This window comes from Helicoverpa armigera, chromosome 22, assembly GCF_030705265.1.
Source record: "Helicoverpa armigera isolate CAAS_96S chromosome 22, ASM3070526v1, whole genome shotgun sequence".
NCBI lineage: Eukaryota > Metazoa > Arthropoda > Insecta > Lepidoptera > Noctuidae > Helicoverpa > Helicoverpa armigera.
The window spans coordinates 2,428,960-2,452,536 of NC_087141.1; the positions used below are offsets into that span (position 1 = coordinate 2,428,960).

Genomic DNA, 23,577 nt, shown 5'->3' on the forward strand with positions numbered 1-23,577 from the left:
GAATTAATATTCAAAAAAGGTTTGCTTCGAATAAATAATTCGTAATTTACATACAGGACGGTTACATAAATGTAGGTAACACTGTCAGTCATTACACACAGGTATTATATAACGAACCACGTTATCTAAGACAAACAATAATTAAGCTTTTTCGCGCCAAGCAATTAACGGTCTATGGTCATTAGAAGCATTTCTTTCATAATGGAATGTAGCGCACTATTTATTGCTAAACAGGTTAGATATCCATAGACTAATCTTTTTTATACAATACCAGTCATTTTAAAAGGAATTAAGTAACTCTTTAAAATATGTATTTCTTTTTTCATAAATTATCACAAACTGATGCGAGAAGCCGAAAATCCTATGTCCAGCAGTGGACTGCGATAGGCTGATGATGATGATGATGAATGCAAACTTATTCTAGACTTTCACAATTATCTACAGAGGTCTAGGTTGCATACCATAATTAGAAGCTAAAAACAGATTTTTCTTGTTAGAACAGAAAAAGTAGGACAAACCGCGACACCTATATGCTAATCCGTGATAAGTGAGCGAATTTATGCCAAAAAGAAAGCATAAATTAGAAAACAAAACCGTCTGCCACCTGGTCTAATGTGTCATCTTCGAATAAAATGCATTTCTTTACGTATGCTAATGGTTAAGGCCTACTTATGAATGATCTATGAATAAAAAAATGCAGGTGCATCTTGATCTTTGAAAAATAAACAAATATAAAATTACAAAAACAACTCTTTTCCCCATTGCTGAATAAATTATATTCTGACGATGACATGAGCATTTTTAATTATTTTCGTCCACCAATATTATCAGCGTCAAAAACAGAGTGCATAGCGAAATACTGGACCCTTAAAAGCTCGATTGCTATTGACTATCCAAGAAGAAGAAGGATATAAGATGAGTACATTCACACACCCGCGACCCCAAGGCAAGACATCGTATTTATTCAACCCTTCATTGTTTCATAAGAGACTTCAAAATCAATTCCAAAAAGCACACATTCATGAATCATAAAACCCATTTACTATAATAACCGAAACCTTCGTTTGATCTTACCATCAGATATCAATGTAGCGATCATAAATAACACATTGACAATTTGATGACCGGCTAAGTATCGGAACACATCACGATATGCTCACATTAGATACACGACTTCATGGTTGGATGGCAATTATTGTATGTAGACTCTTTGGTGACAAGTTATAGCTTTATTTGTGGCATGGCTTCGCGCCATGCCACAAATAAAGCTATAACTTGTGATAACATGATGAGTTGGGAGTAATAGACAAAGAAGCCAGTAAGTTTGACACCAGTCTAACCAAGGGGTATCGGGTTGCCCGGGTAACTGGGTTGAGGAGGTCAGATAGGCAGTCGCTTCTTGTAAAGCACTGGTACTCAGCTGAATCCGGTTAGACTGGAAGCCGACCCCAACATAGTTTGGGAAAAGGCTCGGAGGATGATGATGGGAGTAATAGACAAAATAAGCAGTTCTTTTCTAAACAGAGAATAGAAAAGGAATAGTGTTAAGAATTTAAATGGACTGGAACATAACCTTTAAGGTTATAATCGAACCTCAAAATTTCTTGCAAGTCAATTTGTACTTTAATAAGCTTCGTGTAATACCATTAAAAGTAAGGAAGTGTAAACGCACATAGATACTCGCATTACTGATCTGCTACTTAAGTATTATGATAATCAAAAGCTCAAAGGGCTGCTAATAAAACTCAGAAACTTCTATCAGCACTAATGTCCACACTACCGCGACCAATGGCGTCGACGCAAACAATAAATCACTGCGCATCTCAAAATGTAAATAAACGGCAGGCGATTACTTCAGTGTCCAGTTCCCGCTACACGATAACCGTAAGTGAATGATAGATACGCTCAAGGAAGTGTCAGGGCGTAGGCAAATGAGAAATAAGTAGAAAATGGCAGGTACGCGGGTACGTGTGGTCCCGGCTCCCGAGGTGCCACCTAATGCAGTGATAAGGTGCGTTTTTGTACGCAAATGCGCGGGAGACGCTGATGCGATGATGCGAAGTTGATTTTGATATTTCACGGCGTTGAGGAAGCGCTCGTTTAACTGATTGTCTATAAACTTGGGAATGGTGAGGAATGCACATGTCTGTACCTGATGTTTTGAATCGATTGTTGAACTTTCAACAAAGAGGGAATAAAAGATAAAATTTTCCTCAACATATAACAGTTATGTACAATCCTGAAATGCCTGAGGAATTAAGGTTTTTGAGTATAGCAACTCGGAATAACAGCAATTTAATTAAACACTTCCCAGACAGCATCGGAAACTAAGCCAACGATATCCGAACGTCTCGACTTACATAATACAAATACGAGTTTATATGATTCAATTTAAAACCAAATGATACTACACGTTGCATAATCAATTTATAGAATGAGCCGTATAATTGGCCATCGTATAAAAACAAAACTGTAATTGGCTTAAAGGCATCGCCCTCAATGCAGATTGGCTTAAGCGAAAACGTTGTAGTACTAACATTATGTAAGGAGCATTAGGAAGAGAAGTTCAGATGATGTCTACGTGGGAAAGTGGTGAATTCCAAAGCTACTCAGTTACCACTTAAGCTTTGGAAGATACGCCAACATGCGCGAGGAGCATTCTTGAAATTGTGGAATGCAGAATCGAAGACGATGTTTACTTTAGTTTAAGGAAATGCTGCTGAGATCCAGTCGAGTATAATTGTACTTTACGTGTCCATTGTGGTCAAGATTTTGTTAAAAGGAGGATTTATTCATAGCCCTTCTTTCCGGCTTCAGATTAAAATCACTTGACAGGATCTCGTGAAGTTTTGTCGGTTTTCTGAAATCCCTATTGAGGGCAATCACATCAAGATGTTTGTGACGAGTCACTTAAGTACGCACATGTTCTGTTAATGTTCATTAGTTTTCTAATCCTTTTAAAAGATAAACGATTAATCTAAGATAAACGCTAGTTCATCAGACCTATTCAAGTCCTCTTTCGATCATCGCACGACCAGCCTATTGAAATCCTCGCAAATCTAATTCAATGCGTGCTGGACCATTGTAAATGACGGCACATAATTACAGATAACACAAATGAATAGGCCAAGTGCGCCACAGATTAGCCATGTCGAATTAATGACGCAACCAATTAACAATAGGTCACTGACACTTCAAACCGTCACGATTCACGCAGAATCGGTAAATTGGTGGCAATGTTTTTGATTTCTCGCGGCTTCTTATTGAGTTGTTTTCTGCACAATCTAGGAAGTAATTGGAACACAATATTCAGCTATCAAGCATTTGTTTGCAATCGTGTCGAGTCCAGCAACCCATTGCTTTCGAGACGGTCAATGACTGTTGTTGGTTGTGCAAAAATGTTTACATTCTGATAGCAACAATGAGACGACAAAAAGTTCTTTATTGTTAAGTGATGAGAATGTTATCCTCGCTACTGTTAAATTGCCTCATGAAGTTGGTCAAGGTATTGGTTTACAATTTACTAAATAAAGTGGACACGGAACACGTTTTGTAAGTTATCAATTTTCAAAATCGGTTGTCTGAAATTGCTGTAATCTAGACTGATAAAGAACCGTGTCTGGTTTGCAAAAAAGTTACAAGAGCAGTAATGTTCAGATTTTAAAAGAAAACTGAATAGAATATCAATGAAAACGTGACCAAAACTTGGTCATTTAAAGAAACAGATTAAAAAAAAAAAATTTGAAAATAGAATTGCTTAAGCAGCAATCAGCCAGCACGCGCATTACTCTGGCACAATGGTCTGATTTCTTTGCCTCTTTTCACGTTCCCGCGCACAGATGATAAAGATTACTTTTTTTAACGGTACAACTCTAGCGCGTACAATAAGATGAAAATGAAAGTTTCGATTAGTTTTTGCTATAGTTCACTTTCGTTGGGTGCCATAGACATAATAGACAGCTGATAATGAGATGGCGGACTGTTATTATGATGCCTCGTGATATATCGAGGGACTGATTTGATGACTCATTGAAATGTAGGTTCACATTGAACGGGTCGGAGAAAATATAGAAAATATACTTGTGTGTACAACTATGATTTCGTTAGTTGCGGCTCTTCAGTTTATGATGACAGCTATTGTTGGCTATACTTTAGACGTGTTTCTACATAACTTCATGCGATAAAAAAATATTTTAAAAATCACCAACATTTCAAAGATATTTTCCTGTACATTTTAAAGTTTTCCATAGACAGGATTTTTCAGCCAAAACTCGTGTTGCTTTATTCTAAGATTACAAGAGCCTGGGCCTCGATATGCAGATGCGAGTGACCCATACACGCATAAACAATGGCCCACAGACCATCAATACTTATAACAATTTGCTATAAAATAGAATGATTCACGTCCCATTGTCTATGCGCCGCGCGTCAATCATCAACGGAATTCAAGGGCACGATGACAACATGCAAGCTTGCAATGTTTAAAATACTTATATTATTTGGCAATAAAAATAAATTGCTGATGTATAAAATGATGCACAAAATGTATTGGTAAAATCTTATGTAGCAATTTTTAATTCATTGCTGAAAAATTTTGTATTTTATTTCTGGGCAAATCTGGAAAATATTTTTTTAATAAATATAAAATATCTTAAATTAAGGTACAATGGGTATTTCAGGCAAGGCTGTATTTTTGTCAAAATCATCATTATTTTCTTCACTTTCAGCATTTTAAACTTTAATAAAGTATGGCGAGGTACGTACAATAAAGATCTGTCATAAATCTTTATTTATCACTTAGATCCTTAAAATGATTTTTAATGGTAAACAAGTATTATGTAATAAGTCAATACCTTCTAATCATAATTCTATGTAGTCTGAGAGCTCTCTATCAATTTGCATTGAGCAAAAGTCACGATATTCAAATTGAACCGAAGAAACTGATAAAAGCTTGCACAAAGACCACCTTTCTATGTAACTGTTGATTCAAATTTAGGTACGTATGTTTGCTTTGCGAAATTTCACATTACTTATGTAATTTTAAAGAAAGTATGAAAATAGTCTAAGCTTATGTGTAGGTAGGTGCTAAAGTATTGTAGGTGTACCTAAAGAGCGTTCTGCAAAAACGATCAAAGCTTCTTCATAAGGGTTTAATATGTTCCCAATGTCATGTATAAAGTCATCATCTGTCTAGCCTTTTCCCAATGGTTAATGCTATGTTGCGGTCTGCTTCGAGACTAACCGGATGAAACTGAGTACCGATGTTTTACAAGAAGCGACTGCCTATCTGACCTCCTCAACCCAGTTACCCGGACAATTTCATGTATAGAGAATATAGATAAGCTTCATCAAGCAACACCTTTACCGTACTCTCTTCACAATAAAACAAATGCAATACCCGAACAAATTCACATGACATAACCAAATTAGAAAGGTTAGTCGCAAAATAAAGACCGTCAAAACGCCAAAACTTCACAGATACAAGATAACACTAATGAATGTTTCTCCAACGAAACAATATGACGTTACCTGATTTAATTACGAGTGTGTAAATGAAAGAAAGTGTGAGACGCTTAATACAATTTAATATCATTAACGTAAACGTATCGTGTGAACTCGGTTTTACAATGCAGATTTTTTTTTTCAAATGTCAGCTTAAGCTATAAGTCCATTCATTATCGTCACGATCATAGATAATAATAAATCGTTTAAAGATGGCTCCTCTTACGTAAAGATTTTAATAAAAAAATGACTAGACTCATGGAGAACAAAATGACTAGCGGAGGTGCCATAAGTAGCGGAAAATCTCCTAAGAAAGTAACGCACCAAAATGTGGATGTGCGGGAGACGAGGAACGTTACTGTCTCCGCTCTTATATGCCTTTTTTGGAACCGCCATTTCTTTGTAATACCAAAAATCGTTGATAGATGTCCCAAAAAACCAGAACTCAATTACTAATTATTAGTTAATTCACTCGTAACTGATCGTTTCGGTCATGCCCATCGTACGTTTTTGACCTAGATGATGCGTTATGGCATCTCCGCTCATTTTTCCTTACTCAGTGACTAGACTAGATAAAAGAAATGGCTTATATAGATAGATCACGAGCGTGTTCTATGAATCAATTTAATTTAAACGAAATTATAGTAAGGTCTAGATTCGGTTGGCGTGAAACCTTTTCATGTAATGTTGGTAACACTTCTTGGCAGACAAATTGTTGGGTTGCGGCAACTGAGTTTAATTAGAACATTATGATAATTGAATGTTGTAGCCGCTAGTAGCTACTTATCTACCAAAACGGCAATTACTCGTACTAACACGTTTAACTTGATAATTGTCCGAAAAATCACAATTTCACACGATTATACAAATCAATTGTTATTGCAAAATACTTGTGATTAATTACAACTTCTCGCTAAATGATTATTATTTAATCCGAGATCACGACGGAACCTTGAAGGAAATAAACAAAAGGTTGTTCTGGTCAAAATACGAACCTTTGTTTATCTATACTTTTGTTTGTTTGTACCTTTAAGGCTCCGAAACTACTGAACTGATTTGAAAAATTATTTACTTTAGGAAAGTTACCTACTCTCTTCCTGAGTAACATAGGCTGTATTTTATCCCGGTACAAGCAGTAGTTGCCACGGAACGCGGCCGAAACCGCGAGAAAACGGCTAGTATATAAGTACAAGGCAAACACACAATCTCTTGAAAATTAAACACTTCTCCGTATATTAATTACAAAACAATTCGCATTTCACAATTTTCCACATTCACCGCCATGTTGCAATAGGCCGAATTTTATGCGACCTTGAGTCGATTAAAAAATCGTTACCGGCCAAACAAAACGTGCGTTCGGACATCCTGATCGATTATTTGTATCGATATAATACCTAATCGATTGAAGACGTGATGATAACGATAGCGTATTCACATCACGCACGATTGACGAATAATTGACAATCGTAAAAGTGTATTATTTCATAATAGCTATTGTGTTTGCTGCTATTATACTATGTAATATACGTTAAATCACTCATGACCCGACGTGTGAGGGTGCAAGCCATTGCAATACGGTAATTTGTCAATAATTGTCGGCTCTTATCGTACGCAAATAATTGCTTGGGTTGATAGCGAATGGTAATCGTCTTTATAATCATTGGAATCACGAAACTGTCCTTTTGCAATTCTGTGGAAAATGGGATGATGAAAAAATCGTATCTAAGATTTCTTTGTACATCATAGATTTCGTTACGAAGATTGTATTTTCTCGCTAACTGTTTTTGATTAGATCGAGGAATTGGTATCGAATCTTGATAAAAATAGAAATGAGGTATTGACATTCAGTCTTAAATTAATTCATTAATTCTGACGGATGTGCAGATACTTAAATGGGTGAAATGAAATCGCCTTGTGCTGGCAACCTCCTTACTGTCACTACTCATAGCTTAAACTTGCCAAGTTGTAAGTACAACTAATTAGAAAGACTTGATATTGCTTTCTTTTTCGTATATTAACTAGCAATAGAGCATAATTTTGTCAAAATCGTATTTTAGAAAATTCTTACTTAATTGGGTTGGTTCGTTACGCTTTAGCTCTGAAACGGATGATCCAATTTAGATGAAAATTGGTACGAATACGAAGATAAGCGATACCCTGAGGATGAAGATAGGTAGGCCACATTTTGTTGGCATGGAGATAGGAGATACCCTGAACTGAAAACAGAGTTAGACATTTTTTTATCCAGGTGCGGGACGTCTTCGAGACTCAGGCGCAGTTACGAGTGAAATCAAGTTAAATACTAACCGGGATAGAGAGAGGCTGTTATTGGATACTTATGTTAATATATTGTTAAATACCTCAGCTTTAAACGCTAGTGTTTATATGTTGTCTGACATAGTGCCTACACAATGAACGGTACATTTTACGAGAGGTAAGTAGTGGACACCTACGGGTGACGGACGTAGGATTTAATAACTATTTTATTACTAAAAGCCATTAAAATATTACAGGCTATAAATACCTAGTCCTACTGATGGGACTGAAATATCTAGTGTTTTCCCATCAGTAAACTAAAATTAGAAACGGACAGAGATATACAATGAATAGAACTGTCCTTTTTTATTGTTTGACACAATTCTAAGATTCCTGACTTCATCGGCCTTATCCCAACTACGTTGGGGTCGTCTTCCAGTCTATCCGGATGCAGTTGAGTACCAGTGTTTTACAAGAAGCGACTGCTCTATCTGACCTCCTGAACGCAATAAGCTTGGCAATTCGATAACCCTTGGTAAGATTGGTTTCTGAACTCTTTAAGGCTCCTGAAATGGTAACTAGGAATATATAGTGAAAGTGTTTAGAAAACCATATTATTGTACTGTTTAGAAGATAATGTTCGTCTCTATTTAAGGTGTGAATACAACGTCGTGCAGTTTCCACACGATCCGTAATTTACATACACGAGTAGCGAGAATGAATATGTGGAGGCAAAAATAAAGCAAAGACTATCGGGAAAATTTCAGGCTAATTATGTAAAACTCCTTAATTTGATTTCAACTGATGAGGAAAATTTTCTTAAGTAACGACACATTTTGAATTAACTTATTCATTCATTGTAACTTGTAGGCAAGTGGCTAGATAATATGTGGTCATTTTCAAAAAAGATAAAACTTACAATTATCAATGTCCTTTCCAGATTTGACCTGTAACAAAACAAAATAATAATTATTTATGATGCTAGAACACATGCAATATAAACGTTATAAAAATATCAATAAATTTAAAAAAAAATACCGCAATCAACAATAACATTATTGAAATAAACAATTAGCCTCTAGTATTTATAACGCACACATAGATTCAATAGCAGTATTATATCACAGATTATATAATTCCACCACATATTAGACGCGTCAGAACAAATAGCGGAAACTCTTTGCCAAAGTTGTACGTACAACAGTACAAAGTTCCCACATTTTTACCACACGCCGGAGAAAGTCTGATCGCAGATAACTGATTGATGATATCATTATTAAATTGTATTATTATCGTCTTCCATGACAGATTGGTTCATTAGAATTGACATTTTATTATCTGTGACGCCGATTGAAACGTCAAAGTTGACGCATTGTCTATTCAGCCGTTGCAATCTTTGTTTCTTTTATAGCTCCGTGATGTTATTCACTGAGGAATAACAACAAATGCAAAATTTATTATTTTCTAGAAAAACTGTAAAGTTGATCGCTTGCATTTCCATTTATATGTACCATTGTCTCACAAGCAATAAGTCTGTTGTTTATACGCAAAACATATATTCAGTTTAAAACTGTATCATTTATTCTAAACCGCAGAAACGCCATTAAATTCAAGCCGCAGACTTAAAAATAAAAAAAGAACGTTCAAAATTCGAATGCTAACAAATCTAATTCACACATGTCGGACTTTCATGCGGTTGTGACGTCACATGTCACAAGGAAGAGTTCTCCCGTCAGGCGTTGGCGCGTGACTACACGATTTCTATGATACATCGTGTCTTTGTATGCAATCGTATGCATTCAACTACATATCACAGATTATAATGTAAATCCCATTTCTCTGACGCAGAACGGTAATGTCAGTTCGCATTGAGAGGCTGAATAATGGCTTCGATAAAAATATTCATATCGTGATAGACTTATGAAGGTGTCAGTATCGTATGTTTGCTGTTGAAAGCAAATTACAATATTTACTTTATAACGGTACTTGCACAGCCGAGGATTTGGTATATTATACCTTTGTCAGCTTTTACAACATTACCTACTAGAAGTTTTACAGGAGTCCTGTTAGAGTAAAAGCTGAAAGATTCTCTTAGGATATAAAACTCCTTCGTTATACTACAAAGGAGGATGAATGTCTCTAAGTGAATACTGGCTAGTTATAAACAATTTATAGTTAATTTGATGGTCGTAGGGCAATTAACTAGTAAAGTGCGCGTGGAATACCATTTCCTAGTTTCCGATTCATTTGACTGATTTCTTTCCTTCTCTCTGTTTATCACGCGAGTAGTTTACTATATTTTATACATTGTTAACGGAAGTGTATTTTAACTATTAACAATCATGCCGCTGAGACTAAATATATACTTAAAATACGAAAAGAAAACTGTTTGGGTCTATGTACCCCAAACTTAGGTTTTTTCAGGACTGAATATAGAAGGACGTATTTCGAATCAGTCAGGCGCAGTTTCTTTTTACCAAACATAGTCGAACATATTTTTTTAATTGCCGTGAAATCTTACGAAGATCATAATTATTACGTAAGCCAATTAAGAACAAATATTTGTTCTAGAATTCTTTAATTAATTTTAAAGACTTATGTTCTAGAAATTCAACGTGGTTTAGCTTAATTATCCTTGAATATTTTGAAAAATTCCTTGTTTGTCTCATTTTGATAATTTTAAAAATTCTTAATGTAGTTTAATAACTGGATGGATTAATTCTAAAAGTGTCTATTTAAAAAATTCTGCGACTGCTAGAAAATCGACCGCTCTATGGAAAGCAATTATCAGCGCACATCGACCCGCAACACAGACTTCTATTATATCTTCGCTAAAGGTTAATAGCAAACGACAGTCATTTGAATTTGATATCAAGAACTTTGGAATACGCTACAAAATGGAACTGCCAATAAACACAACATAAATTACACATTTCACGAAATCTCTGCATCTCGCCTGCCCTTCCAAATTCAATCGTTTTACATAACACGTAATTATCGATTACTTTCACATTGAAAGTTCTCCAAAGGCAACAACCATAAAGTATGTAAAAAACAAACGAGCAATTATTCTTAAAGTTCCGATAATCGATTATGAGCTTTATGTCCTTTCCGTATCGAGTGCAGATCTCGATTGAAAAGGCAATGTGTAGGAGATATTAAAGGAAAGGTGGTGACCACACGCATTCTACATTGAGTAGGTATATGAAACCAATAGGTACCTACAAATATGTATGGATATTTTCCATACAAAGGTTCACGAAATAAATCGTGTTAATATCGAGTTCACTTATTTAAGTGGAGATCGTTTTTTAAAAAAGATAAGTAAACAACATAAAACACTAATTAACAAATTATATCAACCGATACAATGACATGAACCAATTTACGGTTCCGATTACGTAACAAGCCAATCATGGCTGCCGTGTTTTGGCGCCATTTAGCACAAGCCCCACTACATTCCAATTTTAAAAGTTGTATGTAAACAAATCGTAAGTGGCCAGTGTTGTGTTGTCTGCAGTTCCGTGTGGAGCGGAAGCGGCGTCGGGTGCGATTTACCAACTACATAGGAGTGGTGCGATTCTACGTGCATCAGCTTTCATTTCTCCGAAGAGCCTCGGGCCGCAAAAAGTTGCGGAACAACCGTCCATCGTGGCGGGTCGGACCGCCTTGTGGGAGTGACGAGTTTGCAGTGCGAAGTCGATACGATACGAAAGTTTACATGCTCAAAGTTCAATGCCCGTCAATCCGGATTTTACCATTAAAGCCTAAATTGGTGTTCTGAACATAGGAGACCAATAATTATGTGCCTACGTTTAGATTTATCGATAGAACAACAGTTTTTTCATTAGGTCAAGCGAAACACTAATCCGGCATTATACTATATTAAAACTTAAAACAATGCATCACAAACTGAGGGTCATTAAATTTAATGATATAGTAGGTATGCGCTACAAAATATGAATTGTTTATTTTGATAGACATCAAAATAACAGATCATTAATCTTTTTCTGACCCCTTCATTATGTAATGCCATGGTCACTCTGTGATTAAAATGGAGGTGAATTATAAAACAAGAATATAGTTTAAAACTCTTGTCGTGGAACAATGGGCCCGCGCCACGGGAAAGTGAAAGGGCACGGATTCACCGGCGGAGTGGTTATAGCATCGGCGGCCGGCGAGGCCTTTGATCGCGGACGCACGCGCGCACCGTGCGAACCAACCTCATTGGGTCACCGCGGGTAATACACTTGACACCTGTCAAATAAACCTGTCAAAGTGACAGCTGGCATGGATAATCAGTAGTCACGTGGTCGCGGTGAACTTTGTCACCCAATGAGGCTGTGTGGAAAGTCAGAGATGGTGTAAGCCACCCAAAAGTGTAATATCATACCTTTCAGTACATACTTATGTATGTTGTGTTTGGCTACTTGGGAAACATACCTATTATAGTTTCTCCTTTGGCTGTATCTTGGGATAAGCGCTATGTATTCCAACCAGTCATGCTCTAATCTAATGTAATCTTCGCAAGATTTAAGGAGCGATTGTAGCGTAGTAACTCTACAAAAAGGTTTTACTATGAGGACTGTCTGATACACACGTAGCATAAAAAATAATGTTAACTATAGGTATATCTGTCTCCATTTGTCATTCGTAATTAAGTTGAACGTTATACAATAGTGGACTGATGCCATAACACACCACTTGTCAAAATCGCTAATTACCGACCACACTACTACTCGCCTGTCAAACTGTGTTATGTCATTTCCTTTAGAAAGGTTCCGTTAGAGACAAATTAAATTGATTAATAGATTTGTTTTTAATACGTTAATCGTCGATTTTGTGTCACCATTCCATTAAAGTTGTCTCAAAAGGGCTTCGTCGTGTTGGCTTCGGTCCCTCGTCCGTCGTCCAAAACTCCGGGACTCTATAGTCCCGTGGTCTGGTGCAGACATACAAAAAGGTTGATAGATCCTTACAACGATTTGACGGTTGGTTATGGTTTGGTTATCGTAATAAGGTATAAGTAGTTAAATGGTGTAATCCACCCTTAATTTGCAATCCGTTACGATTCTACTAATAGTACCTAATCATGAAAATGAAACAGCAGCCAATATATTTTTCTATAAAAACAGATTCCATAACCTTTACGTACATTTAATAATCCATGATGATTCTTTAATTAAAATCGCATGAACAACCGAATTACAACACCGACCTTGACAATATGAGAAGCAATTTGAAATGGTTAAGGAAATTAAAATAACAACGTTTTTGCTATAATACATAGTTAAATTGAGGATATGAATTAGGAGCCGGTGTGTGAAGATGGTTAGTTCATTCATTATTTTGTCTTCTTGGTGCTGAACTTTTGCATCTCTAGTACCTATGCAAAACCACAGATAGATAGAATATTAGGAATGTCCGTAAGGGAATCTATAGTCATAGAGTCTACCTGATTTTATATGAAATTCGAGCAAAGAACACTTGAAAATCACAACAGCGGATTATTCATATACCAGACTTATTTCAAATTACGAAGTAAATCCATAGGATATAAGATCATCTTGTATTTTTTTATACTCTCCAAAAAATATCAAATTGCATTGAATCCCACGTCACAAAAACGTTTCAAAATTATTCTTAATTGAGTCTAAGTAATATAAATTCTAGCCACAGGAAAAAAACGCATAACATATTTACAAGTAATTGAATATTTCCGCCGCATCTTCAAAACTATAAATATTAACAATATTATTTAACTCTTTTACCACGAAATTTAAGAAATCCTACGCGGTACACTCTCTCTTGATAATAGCCAGGCAAACATAGAAACTAGAGATCATCTCCTAACGAGAATAGCAAACGTGACACCACGTACTTATCAGTTTGCCGTCAGTTCGACGCAATAAAGATATTGTGAGGAAAAATATTATGGTAGAAGATGGATTTAGAAAATATTATGGTAGAGAGTCAGAGAAGATGGATGCAAGTTTATCATCGACCATTTGTCATTGAGTCTATCAATTAGCATCAATTATGAAGAAGAATCGACTTGTCTTTGAAGTTTCTTATGTATGAAGTACATATTACGTAATAAAACTTCTTTTCTTTTGAACTTATTATCCGGCTAGTTATCGTTAGCAATCTGGCATGAAAAAAAAACCTTTTCAATTTAAGAAACAAATGAGATTCCATATTCAAATTACTTTTTTATGTTAATTGTTACAATTTATCTTGCGCTATGGTGTAAAACAAAAAAGTTTAATTAACAAGCCATTAAAAAGAAAAAAAAAACTTAAAACCACGTTTTTCTTAATTTAAAACAAAACGATTCTGAAGTAATTTATTTTTTGCAAATCACGTTCTAATGACCAATTATAATATTAATAATAATTTTGGTAAATCTAGAAGTAACGAGTGCTATTTTTTCAGTAGGAAATTATCTTAATAATACTAAGTTTTATTGTTATAATTAGATGTAAACTGCACGAACAGGAATGAGGAATTATGAGTTATAAGCTAACAGAACCATGAAACGTTGACGCATCAAGAAACCAAGGTTTATTCATTATTTGTACTGCTGAAAGTTAAGATTCCCAATGCGTTAGATTTTAATGGACAGTGAAAGATCCGCTGATCACACAGTAGAATTGAGCGTTAATCATTTACTAACAAATCATTATAAAGTAGAATCATGAAAAAGTTAATCTAAAGACGGTCGAGTAGATTTAAAAAACTTAGGTATATCTTATAATTAGACTTCTATCTTCCTTAATAGTGACGACTTTTTTCTTTTACACTGTAATAAAAAAAAACCCGCAATAAACAATACCAACACAACTCGACATTGAACTACGAAGTTGCATGTAATTTCTACATTCATTACTTTTATTTTTATGATCTAGACACACGGCAGTGTGTCCGCCAAGTTCGAGCAAAAAAAGCGACACACCGGCCGTGGGTTATATTACACGAACCATTTCGGGCCAAATTCGACCCCCCTATAACTCAAAATCTATTTTATTCACGCATATCAAATTTCTAGTATCTGTTGAGACCCCCTCACTTATCTAAAATACAAAATTTCATTAATATACCTATTGTAGGTCTTGAGATATTGACGTCAGAAAATCGCTATTTTTACTATACACTCACTGACTGACTGACTGACTCACTCATCAAAAACCTAGACCACTTCCAATGGTCGTATTGACTTGAAATTTGGCATGGAGGTAGGTCTTTATGTCAAGGTAAAGGAAAAAATCTGAAAATGGCCAAGTGTGAGTTGGTTTCAAAATAATGAAGGTGTAAAATAGTCAGTGTAAATTTATACCCCTAAGGAACTAAAACGAACTAAATTTATCTATATTAATATATAATATATCTTCGAATGGTCGTACCGATCTGAAATTCGTTACAAAGGTTTGTATTTAGTCAAAGTAAAAATCTGAAAACGGCCAAGTGTGAGTCACTTTCGAAAATAACGAATGTGTAACTTTGATCCACGAACATAATATATGATAACATGTCATGCCAGTCAATTGGTAAATCTAGTCCATCTAGTTAATCTAGTTCATTTCTTTGTAAGAAGCATAGTGCATATTCAAAAATCTGAAAGATAGTATAAATGAGACATTTCCTTAACTAACTTAATCATAAGAAAAAAATAAAATAAACAACCTTACAAAAATAAATGAAATCCCACCCAAAACAAAAATGTGAAAGGCTGCCAAGTTCGATAATATGGAAATCCTTCGCCTACAAAAGAAGTGAGATCTGAATAAGTACCAAGTTCCATACACATACCTCAGTTAAAAATAGTTACTTTTTAATAATATTACTTGGCAAGTTTTAATAGAAAATTAAATACTTGATTCATTGCGTTTAGTAGGTTTATAACAAGGTTTGTGAAAACTTGCCAAGTAACATTATTAAAAAGTAACTATTTTTAACTGAGGTATGTGTATGGAACTTGGTACTTATTCAGATCTCACTTCTTTTGTAGGCGAAGGATTTCCATATTATCGAACTTGGCAGCCTTTCACATTTTTGTTTTGGGTGGGATAATAAACAACAGAAATATTGTACTCGAACAAACATGCATATTGCACTAATAAATATGACAGAACTTAGTAAATAATTCACATTCGTACTATATAGTAGCTGTCGTATGTGAATTATGTACTAAAGTATCGTGTAGCGAAGGCGCCCCACTTGCAAGGAGTTTGAACTACAAAATTAGTCGGTAATGCCTAATCTAAAGCTGCAAAGTAGTAGTACGTGTGTACGGCAAAACGACAATTTTGTGGTGGTAAAGTATGGCTAGCGATGCCATGCCTGTTTCCTTTGCGACTGCGCCAACAAATAAGACAAGCTTGTAGCTAATGCCACTGGCATATTATGCACCTCGACCAAACAGGGTTGACGAAAAATAGGTACCTCTCCATGGGTAGTTGAAAACTTCAAAAATCTTTTGAATCTTTTATGGTTAATGCCGACTTTACCCTTGCAATCTGATCAAAAATAAATAGAACTCCGATGATATACCTAATACTTTCGATAGGAAGAAGTAGAAAGCCTGAAACCGTGAGCCAGTAACTTCAACTAAATCTATAATGTATTATTTCTATAGCAAGACTATGTATAACAAACTTAACGTTGATTTGTGTTGGAATAAGCCAACTTCAGTATAAACCGTTTAAATTTTCGACATCGCGTGTGAACTGATAGTGTTGCCAGCACTCGATCGTTTTAGCGCAATTATTATTCATAGGGGATATTTTCAGTTAATGTGTTGCCATGTTTAGCAAAAAACATAGTGATTTTAGCTAGGAAGTATTCGTGGCTTGTTGAGTTGTAAATATCTCGACATGCGTTATATGAGAGTTGAGTAAAAGGTATAATTTTCGTACTCTAGCTGTCTTATACACGTGTTTTCAAACGTCAAAGTGATAACTGAGATTACAAAATAATACATTAGTTGTTTTCCGCGGCTTACACAACAATACACCGTACCTATTCTATTTAAACATGCCTAAACAAGCACAATCGCGAAACTAATCGGATTCTATTTAAAATTAAATGACTTTGACAAAGTTTTAAGCCGATATGGTAGTGGTGTCTAAGCATGGCGTCAAACTTAGAATAACCCATACACTCTACAAACTTTTGTTTCTTCGTGTTCATAAATTAGTATGAAGACGAATAGAAGCACGCACATTACAAAGATCTGGCATTTAGCCGATGTCAGATCCACTGAAAACTTTGATTGGAATCAAGATTTTCTTAAAAAAAGTTTTTTCCAACCATCAACTGTTGGCCCACTATTTAGTCTGAAGTATGGTGGTACAAGTTTTTAAACGATTTGGTGTCACCTAACCATAGCGTCAAACTAACTTGAAGAAAACTTGACATTGAAGGGAAACTTTTCAGTGTTAGTCACGTGACAGCCGCTCGTAAAGCGAAGTGCTATGTGATACTAGATGTTTGAGGGCGACAACCATCACCTTGAATTCTTGTATAGAAATAATTCGGTTATGTCATCGTCGAGACTATGGTTGACATCACCTTTTAAATAATAGGTACTTTTTCTATTAGATCTCCAGTCAAGTTTCGTTGTATTTAAGGCGCGCTGTTCGGAAAAAAGTGTTCCCGTGAAATATCAGGATATAGTGATTTAGAAAAAACATTTAAAATATCCTGAAATTTTACAAGAAACCTAAGGTCTGAATTAGGTTTAAGTTATTAAAAGTAAGTATAATAAAAAGGGAGGAAATTCTTTACGAATTCAGGTAACCGCTTATTATAATTGGCCCCTCTTAGATATTTGATATTAATAAACTAAGTAATTACAGAGACTCTCGGGAATGGATTGGAATCTAGGTAAAGTTTACTAGTATTTTTTTAAAAACTCAGCTTAAATAACCTGAAACTCCCGAAACATTCCAATTGCAGGACCAACATTTTTGAACCAATCGTTTCAAATCGGTGCTGAAAGTGGAATAACATCGTTACTGTAATTGGAATGCTCCAAACACCCTGTTTATTACTCTTCTACTACAAATCAAATAATTGATTGAACAAGAATACAGCTCGCCTAGACATTGATACATAATACCTACACGAGCTGACGTAATCTAGAATGAGATCAATGAACTAAGCCTTTGTACCGGATGCTTCTAACAGCCTCCAGTTATTTACATAATATATTAATTAGTGTAGAATAATTAAGCCATCAGAAACAATAGTATGCGGATCACACACTGATGACTGAATGCGAATAAAAAAATGCAGAGTTTGCAATTTAGCAATTACCTTTTCAATAATTAAGTAATGATCAATTTTTATTATAGTTTGAGATGTGTTAAATCAATCCCCAATTTCCTTGTTAAAAGCGATCGCATTGTTATCTGAATTCATAATAATATCATAATGCAAAAGTAACCCTGGCTAGCTCTTCTGCCTGAATTCCACTCGTTATAAATTCACTCAAAAAGACTGAACAACACTTACCTATAACCAAAACCACTAAAAACCAAAACTACTCGTTCGTCCTCCTGCAGAAAAAAGAACAAAGCTAAAAACTTGAATTTCGAATCTGCAATCGTAGACTACAGACAAATAAGTAACTTTTTCCATCGACAAAGTAAAATGAATAGCGCTATTAAAAAGGTTGAATTGAATCGTTTTGTTACTGGTTACTGCATTATCAGAAGGGCCCGACTTTTTGTACCGGTCATGCCTTCCGATCATTCTGTTATTTCTGGAACATTCGTGATCGTATTGTATAACAATTTATTTACAAAATATCTTGTTGCCAGAAATAAAAGTCGTCGGTGTAATAAGTTATTCATAAATCGCTAAGTATTTTTAGAAATACAAAGTAGCAGCATTTGTAGGTAATGTTTTCTTGGCATATGAACTAGTGCGTGTTAGGCAGCCAGTAAAATCTAGGTTTTAGTGCGTTCACGACTGTTCTGAAAGCCTGAAGCTAAATTTAGAACAACCAAGTGAACCTTTTACTCGTTCCAGAACGAATAACTTATTTGCATAGCCCAAAAGGCAGTATTTAATTTACCAATGTTTATGATGAGCTGTTCCCTACATGTAAAAAATCTTGTCCTATTCTAGTTAAACATTTCTTTGGATTTTGCACAAAATATATTTCTTTTACGCATTCTTCTATTTTTACTAGCCATCTCACCTGTTACCTCTGTTTTTTATACTTTTTTTTTAGTTTCTCTATTTAACCCTGGTTCACACGACTTTAGGGTGACTGAACTTATTAAATAGAAAGATTTGGATATTTTCCGCAAAATACTCAAGTAGTTTAATTATAGTTAACCAAATCGCAATAACTGTGTTCTGTGAGAATAACACGTTGTTTGTGAGGCCTTTGACCTTAACCTTAGTAATTGACAAAACTTAATTGCTGCGGTATAGTTTTAAAGTATTTTTCCAACATTTTTATGTCTGCAGCCTAGCAGCCTTTTCACATTTATAAAAAGGTCTTGCTAATATTTAAAATCTGCAAATAGCGGATAGAGAAAACTGTATAAAGGTAGGTATTATGCAGGTAATCAACTTATTTTCAGGAGTCAAAACTATAGTTCTATTTACAATTGTTTGGGTGTGTGACGCACTTGTTTTCAGATGAACCACATGAAAGAGCTTGTTCGAAGTATAATACATAAGGCAATTATAAGGATAAAAGTATAGCATTTCAATTATGTTTTATCTAGAAAATACCCATGTACATAAGTAGTTATATTTTGCAACACCATGTGGGCAAAACGATTACCTACATGTAGGTATGTCTCTGCTTGTAGGTAACCTACGTATGAGGTTGACCTTTCATGTCAGCGAACGAAAGTGATTATTGTACCTACATATAGCTGTACCAGTAAAATAACCTAAGGCATAGAAGGTTCTAGTACTATTGAGAGAAGGTTTTAATAACATAGATACTTATGTACCTATTTGTTTTTCATTGTTACAAAAGCAAATTGCTCTCGTCGCGATTTTATAAATAAAATATCCTGCCAATTAGTGCACAAAGCAACGAAAAGAGCCGCTACTCTATAAATTTAAGACTTGTTACCAATCAATCTAATAAAACTTAACTTTTATATATTATTATAGTTGTTAACACATTCATTGTGCGTGCCGTAAACCTTCGTTAACGACTAACCAAATAAAATAAATAAATAAAAAGTAAAAAGCAAACGTTATCGCTTTCTCCGACAGCTTAGATTAAAACCTGTTTCGACGGAACCATGTTATACATTATTGTCATAGGTTATGTGTACACTTTTATTTTATTGTACCTTCAGTGTCAACAAACCCTATAAAAAGGTTCTAATAAAACCTTCCAGAAGCTATAAATCATAGACACTCGAATATCATAAATTCTGCGAGTTGAGCGTTTTCAAACTGGCTGGAAAAACTATTGAAGTGTTTCAATAGTTTTTCCAGCCAGTTTGAAAAATAGACGAGTGTATTTGGTATTTCTTTGAACGATGAAGGTCGTATATTATATTAACAGCCAGATCGGAACTTGATTCAGAATCGGAACTCGGAAGTTCTATTTTTGTCATCGAAGGTAAGTAACAGGTCTACGCACACACTTATGTTCAGTACATTTATCTTCTAGAGCTATCTTTATACATATGTGCATCGTTTCCAGACAAATCTAGATTAAATTCGAACAGTTGAAATCACTGAACAGTTGTAATTTTATAAAAAAAAATATTCAATAATACAATATGATTAAAACGTGTTTTGGGAGCACCAGAACCATCATTTATATAAAGAAATCAAAACATCGACTAAATCAAATAAACAACGACTTAAAAACAGCATTCTTCATTAATTAAAACGATAAACAAACAAAATTAGCAAATGGTGTCGATCGCTTGTAGAATTTTTAGGCAACCATAGACAAATAAATGGTGAATAAAAGACTGTTTGGTTAATTGATAAGAGAAAGAAGCAATCGTTTATGGCAATCGGTGTCACTCTGTGTTGTAAAAGTGGCGGGAACTGGTCTTGACATTTTCTAACAACACACAAGTATAATATGATGGCATGAAGATGTGTGCGCATTTTCTAATCACCACTAAGGTTACTTACATAAACTATTAGAAAATAAATAGTAGGTAACTATGAAGAGATTTTGGACAGATTTTTTTTCAGGAATAGGTACTTGATCAGACTTATTAATAAACAAGGATTAAAGTTACACCAAGAATAAAAGTGCAATAACCATAGGCACTATAATAACACCGTTTAAAATAGGAAGATCTTTACTCCTAATTTATTTATTAGGGTAACGTTCTAAAAATACCATTTACCTAAGTTTGATCGTGAAATGTTACACTCAGACAAACTCTTTCCATTTTGATATTACTTTGTATTGTTTATTATCTAATACCACACCAATAAAAAAATCTAAAAATATAGATAGTAAGCCACATAAACTGTCGTTCCACGGTCCCATTTCTGAAAAAAGTACACCGCAACATGAAAATCAGAATTGATTCACAATAATGACGCAATTTGACTCCTATTCTTCTATTTTTAGTCCAAAACAAATATAAAATGGCAATAACAATAAAAATAAGTTACATAGAAACTATTTTTGCAAAAAAAAATATACAAGTTCGATATTCAACGGTATTAAATCAAAAGTCGAGTCATTTTGAGGTTCTATTTTGTCGAAACTTTTTCAGGTCAATGACCTATGACGTGCTATGAAAGGGTGGAAACTTTTCAATGGTGTGAAGTCATGTCTATCACCTCACTACAATTTATTAGTTCTGAGTTGGTTCGAACTTATACCCATGTCATGAAAGCTTTCAAAAGCGAGTTTATTTATAGTTCGAAACAAATGAATTTCAGAAAATTGCCTTTTGTTTATAAATTGTTCTGCAAACACGTTACTTTATTTTAATTCGTAAGAGAAATGTTTTTTATTTATATTTTTCTACGCACTGGAGATGAAATGTGTACCTACCGCTGAATTTCGAATCATGGAGCGGAAAATTCACTTATGTTCAGTAATTGACAGAAGGGATTACCTATAAATGGACCAATAAGTTGTTTTGTTATACTAAGAACATTAACTTTGGGAAATACAAATGTGAAATTCTATAGACACTCCTACATATTAAACTACTCCTACATACAAACAACCAAGAAAGCACCTTACAAACTTTGAAACAACGCGTCATTCTGATACGTCAAACATCATGGGAAGTCGAAAGCAATTACTTAACTGTCGATCATTTAAGTAGGGTGAGTCGGCAGTTTGCTCAATGAAGGTAATTTTAGCCTATTGTCAGGAAATATTGGCTGAAAGTCATTAAATAGAAAGAAAGACAAACTATTGTTGCTATGGAGAGAATTGAGGTCAGGATGCAAAAAAATGGTAAATTTGTATGTCTAATATTTCCAACGTATGGTATCTAAGGGCTGGTTTCGGAGCCCCTTTATCAGTATGATACATAATTTACTGCACAGTTTCATAACGACGTCATTTAACTTTAAAAATGAATAAAACAATTAAGGTCGTTACTGCTGTTTATTAATTAAGAGATCAATACTTTTAAAAGCTATGCTTTCTAAAATTATCTGTGTTTTTGTCTTCTTTCAAGTCAAGTCATACAACACGAACCTCCTTCCCAACTGTTATCTATGACTATACAACCTCCTTTAGAAATAAAACGGCAGAAATGTAAAGCACAAACAAAGAGGTAAGTATATTGCAAATACTAAGCGTTCTTATTTCAAAACCATTTATAGCATCTAAATAAACATACTGGCTGATGAGAACCCCTAGCAAATAGACCGTTTCTCCAAACAAAGCCCCATAGAGGTACATATATTTATAGAGTATTGTATGAACACGTCCCAACTGTTTATATCTTCTGCGAACGCATCGGCTTTCTCCCTGTTCACACGGCACAATGCAATGTACACCGTATGTGGAAGAACAAAAGGTTTATTTGTCATAAGAAGTTGCTTAAAATTAACGAGCAAAGAACTGTGTCACTGAATAGTAGAAAAATTTCACATGAAAATCCTGAAAATATCGAGAGCGTTAAAAGCGCTCAGGGATACGACTTACATGAGCGACACCTTGAGTAGCATTTTTAAACGCATATAACAATAATCTTGCATTGAACATAGGAATTAAGCCATAGAAAAATAAGTATTATGTAGTAACAAAAAGAGCTAGCCCCAACTGCAATTCACAGGTGTAAGAAATTGAATGCTAACGTTATACTTAAACAATACCGAAATAAAAAAGTATAGGGCTATTAGACCAAGAAACCCTTTATTTTCACTACAATTACGAACTACAACAGTGGTCCTTCTGCAGTTCTCTGCTCACGCGACAAGCGTGACACTTGCGCCCGCGCACAGCCGCTGTCGCGATTAATTAATAAAATTATTTCACGTGTCAGTGAAATTATGCACGTTAATTAATTACCTTCAGTGGGACGCCTCTATGATGGGAATTCGAAAGCTACGTAGGTTACTCCCTTGTACGTGAATGAGCATGGGTAATTTTATGAAAGCAGAAGTGCATTACTTTATACGACATTCATTAGTGAGTTCACTTTAAACGTTTAATTTACCTAGGCAAGTGCGATCTAATTTGACAGCTACAATTTACCTATACTAACACATTTTCATACTGGTGGATTTTCCGCTTAGTTTTTCCGAGCGATACCGCCTCGGCGCATAAAGGCAGCGTCGCGCTGTTTTTTAGGTCGGAAAATCCTCTATGTAAAACGTGTGGATTTTGTAAAA

General features: G+C 34.9%; 2 protein-coding genes across 2 annotated transcripts in view; both read right to left on the reverse strand.

Moving 5' to 3' along the window:
* Positions 1-23,577, reverse strand: part of LOC110370833 (protein D3) — a 146,518-nt gene that overhangs the window by 27,386 nt on the left and 95,555 nt on the right. The window lies entirely within an intron of this gene.
* LOC110370818 (uncharacterized) overlaps positions 1-23,577 on the reverse strand; it is a 73,794-nt gene that overhangs the window by 23,205 nt on the left and 27,012 nt on the right. Inside the window, exon 2 of the mRNA XM_021326796.3 lies at positions 8,678-8,705. The gene's annotated coding sequence lies outside the window, so the exon portion shown is untranslated. The remainder of the gene's footprint in view (positions 1-8,677; positions 8,706-23,577) is intronic.